This window comes from Wyeomyia smithii, chromosome 2 (genome assembly GCF_029784165.1).
Source record: "Wyeomyia smithii strain HCP4-BCI-WySm-NY-G18 chromosome 2, ASM2978416v1, whole genome shotgun sequence".
Classification (NCBI taxonomy): Eukaryota; Metazoa; Arthropoda; class Insecta; order Diptera; family Culicidae; genus Wyeomyia; species Wyeomyia smithii.
Genome location: NC_073695.1, coordinates 264499291 through 264511841, shown reverse-complemented (window position 1 = coordinate 264511841; position 12551 = coordinate 264499291). Strand labels below are relative to the sequence as shown.

The window sequence follows — 12551 nt, the reverse complement described above, 5'->3', positions numbered from 1 at the left end:
CTTTCTTCATTTTGTCACTGATACCAAACCAGGATTTATTTTTAGAGACAAAACGGTTCGTTTGATCGGTTGACGGCAAAGTTGTGAATGCTAATTTTAGCTTTCTAAAAAATATACACCCAAAAAAAAACTTCTTCAGCAGAAAATAAGTTAAATTAACTGTCAGGACCCGAAGGACAAATGATGAAAGGTCCAAAATTTTATTTTTTGAGGAAAACTACAGCATGGAGCAAATCAAGGAAAAGTAAAAAAAATTAAAAGTGAAAAAAATATTTAAGCCAGAACGAATTATTTGATTGGTATAAGGTCTTGAGCAAAGTTTTAGATAATAAATTTGTCCTTCTCGAAAAAATATCCACCGTATAACAACATATTTTTTTCAGAACCAAAAATATAATTATAAATTAAATAGGGTATCGCTAGTGGTTTTCTTCGGCAGGTTTTTGGCAGCAGTAGTCTCATGCAAAAACATATCGAAGAAAACCACTACAGAAGACGTTTGATACTCTATCTAAAAAAATCGCTTTTAAGGAGTCTGAATTTTTTCTACGAGAACTGCACACTGTAATTTCACCAATCAACTTAACTTGGAGAAATAAAAAATGTAAATATAAAAATTTGTCAGAAAAAAAACTCTTTTAATTTTTTACACACTATGACGATTAAAAAAACCGTTTTGACTTTTTTCCTAACCCGACTTCTTAATGACTATAATAATCTTCAAATATTACAATAGTCATTAGGAAGTCGACTGAGGAAATACCCCTAAAGTTAGATTTCTCGATAACAGAATGAACATATGAATCCAATTGACTGACCCGAGGACCTATCAATTAATGATAAAAATATTTTCAGAGTCAAAACGGGTTCGTTTTCCGTATAGTGCTTTCGATGAAGCTGTAGATAATAATTTTGCCATCTCAAAAAAAAAAAAATTAGTTCTGTAGAGAAAAAAAAAAAATTATTTTTTATTTCTTTAGTTCAGTCAACTATCGTTGTTTAGCTAAAAGTGTGTAGTTTTTGTTATAGAAAAGATTTAAAAAAGGCGGATTTTTTTAGGTAATTAAATTTAATTAATTTAATTAAATAGTTTGTCTTCTTTCCCTAACATTTTATTTTTTCTCACGATTTATATTTTTTTGGGACGACATGTCGAAGACTATCAAATAAACCGTTCTGTCTAATAAATTTTCTCATTTTTTAAAATTTCAACCAATTCAATTTCAAATTTTTTAAAAAATCAACGCTTCATTTGTTCTATCTAATTTGTCGAATTAAAATCAATGACGTCTTCTGTTAGTGTCATGCATTGAAAAATAATATTCTCCTGATGCATATATATATATATATATATATTGGGGTGGCAATGACATGTTTGAATAATTCCATAATCGAATTTAAAGAAATGACCTGTACAAAATTTCAGCCCAATCGGACATGGTTCAAGGGTGCGTCAAAGCTGATTTGATTTGACCCTCAAAACTGAACCATCCTCATGAAAAATCGAGATAAAGATGCTTTATAAACATTAAAATGATTTACCAAACCACATTTATATAGTACATATAAAGTAAATGTGTGTAGTCTACGAAGTTGAAAACTGATTTTTATTTGGTCCTTAGTATGGCACTTACTGAAATAAAATGGCTCAAAAAATCAACTTTTTTAAAAATTTGCAATTTTCAAAAATTTGTAACTTTTGACCCGTTTGATCGATTTTAACTTTTTCGACGTCAAATTGATGGTAATGAATGGGCCTTTCAAGGAAAAATTCCAAACTGGACTTTAAACAACAATAACGGCGTAAATCATTATCCCAACCGAATTTCTCCGTTTTAAAGGATCCCAGACCCAGGAGACCCTACCGTTTGATTTATTTGGATTCCTCAGGAAATTTTACATAAAAATCGTTTTCAGTTTAGTTTAGTAGTTTAGCTAATTTTTAGTGCCACTAATTACATCCATATACATATTAAGCTAAAATTCAGCTAAAATCCGCCTACTAGGCTATAAATCAACAAAATTGTTTATTGGTATCAGGTGCGACTCCATCATGCAGTGACTTTCCAACGGAGACGCATGATGATTTCATTGAACGGCGTTTTGGCACTACAACAACAAAAACGACAACAATGCAAGGCTATGCTAGTTTATTTTGTGCTGCTTGTCCAAATGTGGTAATCATTTACTAATGTTAATGAGCATCACCTTCGGACAAGCACCTTAATTAACTAGCATAGCGAAGCATATTGATTGCTCGAGCGCTGCCCGCGATTAAACAGGATCAGCTCTAATTGCACAAGGAACCTTTAAAAATATACCTGGGAGTTGCAAACCAATTTTAGTGTGCAACAACCGCCGATCTTTATATGTGAAAATGAAACCGCGGGTTTCAGAAGTATCAGTTTAACACTAGTTGCTACTAGAAACCGAGAAATCCTCTGCATCATCCACAAGTATCAAAAGGACTTGACTTGGCTTGACTAAGTGACACCCCCAGGTTGCTTATAATCATCTTGCAACCAATACAAAAAAATGTATATAATTTTCGCGGGTGTCACCTCGTTAAACATGATAGCTTATAATTATTACATACAACAAACCGTGTAATATGAGACTGCGTTTTCCAATCTCATATCGTCCTGCAAGTCTAATTTGTTTCACGCCTCGGTTCTAATACGCAGAAGAGATGAAAATCCGCTTTCACAGAGATACCAAGAAAGATGTTTTAATTACCTGTCAAATTTACCAAGAGCTTCGCGCTCCCCTAGATGAGCCTCGCGACCCCCTTGCCGGCCGCGGACCCCGGAACCACTGTTCTAAGCAGAGGGCCATCACGAGACACTCCCAAACACTTCACTCTTACAAAATGTGGTCATTGAAACCGTAGTATTGAAATAGTCATCTCGGGTGCAAAGATAATAGAGCGTGAAATATCTGTTAAATTTCCCTCTTCAAGAGCAAACTGAACCGCGCATGAAAAAGTTCCCTGAGACGGCGAAAAAACTCAGACACCTTCCTAATAAAAAAAACTGGCAAAGTTCCATATATTCAAAGCCTAAATACTTGAAAAAAGGGCATATATGTACATATATGAAATCACAGGACAGGAGTTAACTTAAGAGAGCGGAAAGCTTCGAGTAATATGGTTTAGCAACTGTATTTTATTTTTCATCATCTTCTACTCACAAAGTACATGACGAGAAATCTCACATCATAGGGCCATATTACAGTAGCTACTAAGAGCAACTCGCCTCATTTGAAATACATGGGCGAGTCGAGTCGACTCTTCTGTAATAAAGCCCTATTCGCTACCAGAGTTGGCATTTCGCACAGGCGATCCACTGACGTGCAAGAATTGTACGAACAAAGAGGAGATAGAGCATAACTCACCACACCGAGAAAGAGACTCTTTTCTTTTAGTAACAAATATGCCGCACGAGAGTGTGCGCTAGTGCTTGATAGACAAAGTGCGAGTGCGTTACATTCTCTTCCAAAAAGTTGCTCTCTTGCGCTCTCGTCTACATTCACCCGTGCGCGGCGCTATAGCGTACACTGGTGCGAAGAAACATCCGTTGTTGGTCTCTATCTTGTACGTCATACAGATTTGACCAGATTGCAGCAATTTTTGTTTAACGAGTTCCAGCGCCAGTCAAAAAATGAACCGATGTGAAGAACACTTGTGTCATGACATGGGCGTAGGCAGGATTTGGATCATGGGGGCAAGCTTTTCAAAATTGTAAAATGGAAGTTATTATTTAAAAAATGAATGATCGATGTACTCAATTCGCTCTTTACGCGGAAGATACGTGACGCATAAAAACTCCGCGTACAAAAAACGCGTGAATCCAGAATAAATAAGGGGCCCTAATTTACCCGTGAACAAATTTAATACCCGTAAACAAATCGACTAAAGTGTACTAGTACCTACTTAGTGATTCAAAGCTTATTTTCTCTTTTGTACGTAAGAGACGTGATAAGTCGTGTGCGCCGCCGCCATAGGTGATTCTAAATCGGTGCTCCGCCAAGAATATTTTTCGACGCCAATGACTGTGAATGCTAGTTTTCTGTTCATTCTTGTTAATTTTACTGGTGGTTTGTAAAAATTACCGAGTACAGATTACACCTATGCTAGTGTTATTCATAAAAATTTTAATGTGGCATAAGTGGAATAAGACATTTCAAATTGGTTAACAACGATTTATTTTCTCACTCTTATCCAATCGCTAAAAAGTATATTTGTATGGCAGGTTCTACTAGATATTGATTCGATAGCCTGTTGATTACAACAACATAAAATTCGATTGCTAAAAAAATGTTTGCAGAATGTTTTCCTCGTAGTAAAGTCTCTTTCTGAACATACTCATTCAGAGCACGGAAAAAGAATGGAAAAGCGGAAACGGAAACGGATTCAATCGGGAGAAGAAAAATGAACATTTTCTCAGGGCAAAATTGTCTTTAGTTACAAAATAGTGTGAAATCGAAAATAATTTTTGCCAGCCAACGTTTATGAGTTATATCTCAATAACTATATCAGTCGAAATTCGAGCATACGATGACTTGCTCGATTTCCGGTTTCTGGAATAGATACAAAAATGGCTGAATACCAGGCCTAGAGACCGGAAATTAATTTCACACGCCATTTTGAAATTCACGGTGGTAACTTCCGGGTCGTTTGATGTCGTTTGATGTCGTTTTGAGGTCTCTGGACAGCATCCCGATTCCGACAGTATCTATATTACGTGATATTTGGCCGATTTTAGCTGTTTGCCGGATACTGGAAGTGACCATATTAAATTTCAAATGGCGTCCGAGGTTGATTTCCAGTCTCTGGACATCGTACCGATTCCGGAAAACCGGAAGCCGCCATTTTGGAATTCCAAAATGGCGTCGGGGGTCGTTATTCTGCCTCTAGATTTCACCCCGGTTCAAAAATACCCATATTGGTATGTGACGTAGTATTTTTTAATTGTTTTTATGGCCACCAAAAGCCCCCGTGGAATCTGTTCCGTATGACTATTTTGAGAGCATATCTCCATAACACCCAAAACCATAAATATGTCCTGTGAATATAATTTTATAAACTTTGAACCAATAGTAGTAAGATTCTGTCAAATATTTATAAAATTTTTCCGCTTCGGAACATATCTCCGAACAACCGAATTTCCAGCAATGAGAATATTCTTCCAGAATAAAAGTATGAAATTTCGTCTTGTGAAACCTAAAATGGTATTCGGGTACCCCGTCGAGCACATAACGGTTTAAGAAAAAATTTTTAATAAGCATAAAAATATAAAATACGAGGTTGGCTTTGCGAAAATAATCTGCCAAAACATGTCTATTTTGTGATTTTAATTAAGTTAGACTAGGCTGTTTTTTTTTTCACGAATACATTGCTTATGTCTCATTTCTAGACTCTGTTAACGGTAATGTTCATTTGGACTCCTCCTGGTACATTCGAGAAAAGCATGTATTGGAAAAAAACACCATTTTAGTAAAAGCTGAAAATCAAGGAATTTCATTCTTGAAGTTGACAAGACACCAGGATTCATGTCTGCTATTACGGCGCGTAAAATGCTAAATAAAAATGTTTTTAGTAAAAAATTATCAACCGGCAATAATGAATTCATTAGTCTGAAACTTTCGTGCAGCTAGCTCTGCAACGCTAGAAATCTCACTGGAGCGCGCGTCGGTGAGTTTATCTTCATTCGCCTTGGTGAATTTGGGAGTAGTTTTCTACGCTGTAGCGCAGCCCAGTGTTGAGAGTTTTTTATTTGTTTTTTTCACACTCATTGTCGCGCACGTACACAGAAAGCGTGGTGAGCACGGACAAAAGAGTAGCGCTCTCGTTACAGTTCGAAGAGTGTGAGGTGAAATTGGAATTTCTCTTTACCGCACAGAGGATACGGACAACTCTGTTCGCTACAATCACAGATCAATCCACTAGGACACAACTTCGTTCACTAGGCCCTTTTTGGGGTAGAGACAGCCAGACTACCACCGGCCGTGACACCAGCTGCACACAAGTTCGCAAGAATATCGGCATCAGCTTCAGTTCTGGCCTGATCCAGGATGTCTTAAAGCACTTTCCAAGAATAACTGAAACGGTCAAAATTTAAATAAAAATGAGTAACGTTTAAATTACTAACAAATAGATACAACATACCTGTGCAGTAATGTCATCTTTTTTGTCCTGTTGTTCCGCGCTGTTTGTACTTGCCATTTTCGTGGCTTTTCGAGTAGCAGCAGCAGCAACCAAGCCATCATGAGATCATTCACATCATCGCTAACATTTGACCCATCTTTGCCATACGTTGTGCGACGTCGAGATTGCGATCGGGACCTGAATCTAGATGAAGAATGTCGTCGACTGTAGGTTCGACCTGTTTGTTCTGTAACAAAAAAAAACTCTTAAAAACAGCAGCACACAAATTTGCAACTTTTTTTCAACTTTATTAAGGTGGCTTTCAGCCACAGGCTGGTTCGCCACCATAATTTGCAACAAAATCGGTATCAGTTTCAGTTTTGGCTAGTGGAAGTAATCATTTCCATTAACAAACTTACCTGCTATTCAGGCCGCTTGTAGACCAGGATGATTTTCTTATCGGCCATGCCTATATAAGGAAAAACTATCACTCCTGCCGAATCACAATTCAAATCTGTCGGCTTTCGCCTGACGACACGTTCAATTATAACATATTTACCAGAATTAAGCAGAATAAACTGCCTACAAAATACAACCCAAACTGCACAAAAAATGTAAACAGAAATTTTATTGCATCATGCTGGCCCTTGACGTGCTTATGTTTTTGCATCGGAGTTCGTAAATTTGGTTCCAATTTCATATTTCGCCAAATAAATTTCATTCCGGAAATGAAAATTTTAGTAGCCGCGTTTATTTTACATTTTATGCATACGTTAACTGTCAATGTTTTTCAAAAAAAGACCTTTTCATTATGCAAACTATTATAAAAACATATTTATTTTTTATTCAATTAAAAAATGGTTTGCCGTCAGGAGCCTTGCTCAATCGGCTTGACACACTTGACATCTCCCTCCTTATGTTCAAACCTTTTCTAACCCTTAAGTCTAGACACCAACCTTTTTTGTATAGACATCCACCCGTTTCGCATACGTATCGCATTCGTATGCGATACGAATGGATTCGTATGGTCTTTGTACGAATACAAGAATGGCATTTTCGAACTCATTCGAATCCATACTTTCGTGCGAATGTTGGATACGAACGTAAACAAGAATGAAGGTAAAAATATTTTTACGTATAATAATGTGTAATCACGTCTTTAGTTGGGAGTGTTGGGACACCTTCTGACCAGAACCAGCTTTGCCTTCTAGCAAAGAAGGTAGTCGCTCGCCGCCTTCTACTCCGCAATTGACTGCCTTCTGTGTAGACGCATCGTGCCTTCGGCCTTGTGTTGCCTTCTATTGGCAAAGACGCTGGCTTTACTGGCTTTAACTTAGTTTATCCTACGGATACGTTTTTATGAAATAACTACACGACTTCCCTGCTAAAACTAGACTGAATTTTTGTGAATAATTTTAATTGTTCTGGCTTTATACATTTGGCTTATCTGCTGACTCGCATTCCTGGTAGTGTCTCCATGTGGCGATGGTTCGGTGGTTGAAGTCTGGCACCTTTGCTGATGAAAGCAGAACAGGCGCCGGTCACGTTTACGGGTTGTTGCCAATCGACATATTTCCAGCCGGGCTTTGGTTGCTTCTGCTGACGCTGCTGCACGTGGTGCACTGTTGTGCAAAGTTTGTTGCGTTGTTAACTCATGTATATACATATATATATATATATATATGTATATACATATATATATATATATATATATATATATATGTATATACATATATATATACTCATTTTTCACAATATTATGAACCACCCTATGCCGAATAAATGAACCACCCTAATGAAACATAATGTATTCGATGCTAGTTATAGTGTATATCATTATACAAGCTATTTCGAGAGACTAGTGATCAATTTCAAAAGATAAATTCTAAACATTTTGAACTCCGCCTTCCACAATTGAAAAAATTTAAAAAAGTCCCAGAGAGTAAATTTTTGTAAAATAAAAAAAATTTTCAGATGACACCAATTCTCGACGTTTCATGCGTTTTTAAGTCATTTGGCGTCAAAAAAAATTTTCGAAAACCGAAATTTCACGTAACCCCCCCCCCCCTTGGGTGGTTTTTCGGTTTTCAAAAAAGCCAAACTTCAATCGCCACAACATTTTAAGTCCGATTGAGCTGAAATTTTGCACAGGGTGTTTTTTCGAGGTGAACATTTTGTATAGGTTTTTTTTTTAAATTCGAGATGACCATTTTGCCTGGCACCCTAATATATATATATAAATATTTTTTGTTTTGAAAAACAAATTTAGAATATGAATAAAAAAATTATTATCTAAAAATCTATTTTTAATATAAAAACTACAAAAGATTACCCAAACAATGATCATGAAGAAATTAAGAAAAAAAAAGTTCCCATTTAAAAAAAAATCATTAATTTTTTTTTCGAGGAGCACATTTTTTTTGGAAGGACAAAATTGTTATCTACAACTTTGCCAAAGACATCATACCGATCAATCAAACAATTTGGGCCACAAAAATATTTGTAATTATCAATACCTTCCGAAAATAGCATTTTTAACCCTTTTCACGCGGGTGATGCCATATGGCATCACCTGAATCTGAAGTTTGATTACAGTTTAACAAATACACTTGAAAATTTTCAACGATGAAATTATTCAATACGATTAGAGAACAGATCGATCTTCAATATGCAATAAACTCTACAGCAAATTGAATATCGATCTGTTCTTTAACCATATTGAATAAATTCATCGTTAAAAATTTTCAAGTTTATTTATTAAACTGTAATCAAAGTGCCAATTAATTGCACATGTGGTTACTGAATAATAAGAGTATGAAGATCATTTTTCAAGGTAAAAAATGATTTCTCTCCGCGGGGATAGGGTTAAATAACTTCTCAATAATGAATCCTGTTCCAAAATAATGAACTAATAGCACAAAATGGCGTCTTTTGCGTATTGAAATGTCTGTGCAAAGTTGCAGCCGAATCAAAAATGACAATTAAATAACAAAAAATTGGGACATTTTTTATGGAACTGCTCCCTTTCCAAGAAATATACTCTGTAGCAAAAAAATAAATACAGTTTTTTTTTCTTTTACCGATTTAAATTTATTAAATTTATATTTCTTAGCTCAGTCAACTATCATTGTTTATCTCATAACGAGTAGTTTTCGTAATAAAAAATGATTTTAAAGAAGTAGGTTTTTTGAGGTAATAATAATTATAATTATTTATTTTGTCTTATTTTCATTTTATTACGATTTATACTTTTTTTGAGAGGACATAGTAACCGTCTACAACTTTTCCGAAGATATTATTGCGATCAAATAAACCGTTCTGGATTTCATTTTTTTTTGGGAAATTTTAACTTTTTGTTTCTCATTTCTTCATGTTCAGAACCTTATTAATGTTCCGATTGTTCCATCTAATTTGTCGAAAAAAAAATCAGTGATGTTTTTCATAAGTGTCATAATACATTGAAAAGAATTAATGTTCTTCTGATACATATATATGTATTGGAGTTGCAGTGACATGTATGGAAAAAATTTCATCATCGAATTTAGAGAAGCAATATGAATATTTGTTTATTTGCCCAAAGAAATAACCTATACAAAATTACAGCCCTATCGTACACGATTAAGGGATGCCTCAAAGCGCTCATAGTTTTGTTCTTATGATCCTCAAAGCTGAACCATCCTTTTGAAAAATCGAGTTTAGGATGCCTTATAAACATTAAAATGATTTACCAAACCACATTTATATAATAGATATACACCACATGTGTGTAGCCTACGTAATTGTTATTTATCGAAAATTTTTGGACCCATATGTTTTTTATTTGGCCCTTAGTATGGCACTTTTTGAAATAAAGGGGTTCTAAAAATGATCATTTTTCAAAATTTTCGATTGATTTTTTCTTGGATTCCTCAGGAACTTTTACATAAAAAATCGAAAACATATTTTTATTTTGAAGAAAAAATCTACTTCTAGTTTTTAGTGCTACTTATTATATCCCAACAAACAATTTTGTTGAATACCAGCTTATTAAGTTATATTTGCCGAAATTCGCTTAATTTGCTATAAATTAACAAAATTGTTTATTAAGGTCGGTTGCGTCTCCATCATGCAGTGACTTTTCAATGGAGACGCAAGATGATTTCATTGAACGGCGTTTTGACACCACAACAACATAAACAACAACAATGCTATGCTATACTAGTTAATTCTTGCTGCTTGTCCTAAGGTGGTGCTCATTTACTGATGTAAATGAGCACTACCTTCCTACAAGCAGCATGAACTCACTAGCATAGTATAACATATTTGCCCCCGTGCTTAAAATTATCTTGTAATCAATACGAAAAAATTTATATAATTTTCGCGAGAGTCACCTCGTTCAGGACGACACGTGTGATAATTGATAATTTTTTTCGCGGATGTCATCCTTCTGAATATGGTCATGGGGGTCATTCCTCTGAGGCTGACACCCGGGGCGGGTGCCGTCTGAACGAGGGAATTTTTTTCTAAATTTAAATCGCACCCTAAGCCCATTTTCAAATTTCGCATCCTCGAAAAAGTAACTAAAACTAATTATCTAACTAATCACGACTGGAAATTTGGGAAACTCAAGCTAAACTTATGCAACAAACGTACGCCGAATGAAAATTATTGGCAATTAAAATGGAAACAAAAATGGTACGCATTGGTTTTGCATCATCTCACAAAATTATGCGCTCGAAAAACTGGTGAAATGAAAATCACGCGAACGAAGCCTCTAAGCAACTGACCTTCAAGAGACACATCCAATCACATTACCATTAGATCGTGTGGTGATTAAACTTTGAAACCTTTGTATTAAAAGAGTCGTTTTGGACGCAACCACAATAGCACGCACGCCCTCTCCGATAATAAACTAAAGCGCGTCTGAACGACTTCACTGATACGACGAAAAAGCTAAAGCACCTATTTAATAGAAAAAGTGGTGAAGTGTCATGTACGCAAAGTTCGAACATTGAAAAAATGCATATTTGCATATAAAAACCAATAGAGTTCTCAGACAAGCAAAAGAGCAGAAAGTTGCGAATAGTAGGGTTTAACAATTATTTTATTTTTCATCTTCTAATTTTATACTGCATGACGAAAATTCCCACATCATAGGGCTGTATTACGAAAGCTTCGACGAGCAGCTCAGCTCATTTGAAATACATGGCCTAGTCGAGCCAACTAAATATCTGCATTTTGGCCCTATTCACCACAATTACCAATCCATCGTCCACCTTTGCTCACTAGACCTTTTTGGGAAGTGGCACCTGCACTTTCGTAGACAGTGGCACCACCAGTCCTGTTCTTATAGGCCGTCGCCAGTCGCTGGAATCGCATAACATCAGCACTATGCAGGGCGGCCTGACGCAAGTCCCGTCAGTACGTTTGCCATTGATGATGTTCTGCATGATACGATGCTTCAGTAGCGGCTTGTTCTGCAATTAAACACAAAAAAACCATGAAAGCAGCTGCAAACAAGTTCGCGAGAAAAAGTTACATTGGTGGTATCAGTTTTGGCTTGTGGATATAGTTAAATAATAAATATCAGTTTGTCATTTCCTCTAATATAGAAGCAAACTTACCTGCAGTTTATGCCGCTTGTAGACCAGGCTGATTTTCTTATCGGCGACCGTCTTTTAATGGACTACTTTACTTCAAAGGAACGAGCTCAGTTGGTCGTGCTCCTATAAATAATCGGTTGCTTGAGAACGGGGAGAACTATTCTACAACAAAAGAACACTTACCGCAAAATTACTTCTGCCGCATCACTATCCATGTCTGTCGGCTCACACTTGGTCACACTTCTACTTATCACAAATATTAGCAGAATAAACTGCCTAAAAATGCTGCTCAAGTTGCCTACAAAATGTAAATAGTCAACTTTTAATGCATCATTCAGGTCCATGACCCGCTTATGTTTTTGCATCGGAGTTTGTAAATTTGGTTCTAATTGCATATTTCACCAAACAAATTTCATTTCTAAAAGGGAAATTTTAGATAGGCACGATTATCTTGTGTTTTATGCATACGTTAACTATCAATGTTTATCAAAAAAAAAAACCTTTTCATTACGCAAATTATGATAGAAACATATTTAATTTTCATTCAGTAAAAAACTGTTTGCCGTCAGGAGCCTCGCTCAATCGGCTTGACACACTTGACATTTCTCTCCTGACGTTTAAACTTTTTCTAACCCTTAGTCTAGACATCAACCATTTTTGCATAGACATCCACCTTTTTCGTATACGTATCGCATTCGTATGCGATACGAATGGATTCGTATGGTCTTTGTACGTAAACAAGAATGGCATTTTCGAAATCATTCGAATCCATACTTTCGTACGAATGTAGGATACGGCCGTAAACAAGAATGAAGGTGATTATT

General features: G+C 35.8%; 1 protein-coding gene and 2 long non-coding RNA genes across 25 annotated transcripts in view; 1 reads left to right on the top strand and 2 right to left on the bottom strand.

Moving 5' to 3' along the window:
- LOC129721289 (patronin) overlaps positions 1-12551 on the top strand; it is a 137802-nt gene that overhangs the window by 99804 nt on the left and 25447 nt on the right. The gene's annotated exons all lie outside the window — the stretch shown is intronic.
- On the bottom strand, positions 3115-6839 carry LOC129721293 (uncharacterized). The gene is made up of 3 exons (XR_008727382.1): positions 6565-6839; positions 6167-6392; positions 3115-6099 (listed from the first exon to the last, which is right to left on the bottom strand). It is a non-coding gene; the product is annotated as an uncharacterized LOC129721293 (long non-coding RNA).
- Positions 11208-12334, bottom strand: LOC129721292 (uncharacterized). Its single transcript, XR_008727381.1, has 3 exons — positions 11911-12334; positions 11749-11850; positions 11208-11601 (listed from the first exon to the last, which is right to left on the bottom strand). It is a non-coding gene; the product is annotated as an uncharacterized LOC129721292 (long non-coding RNA).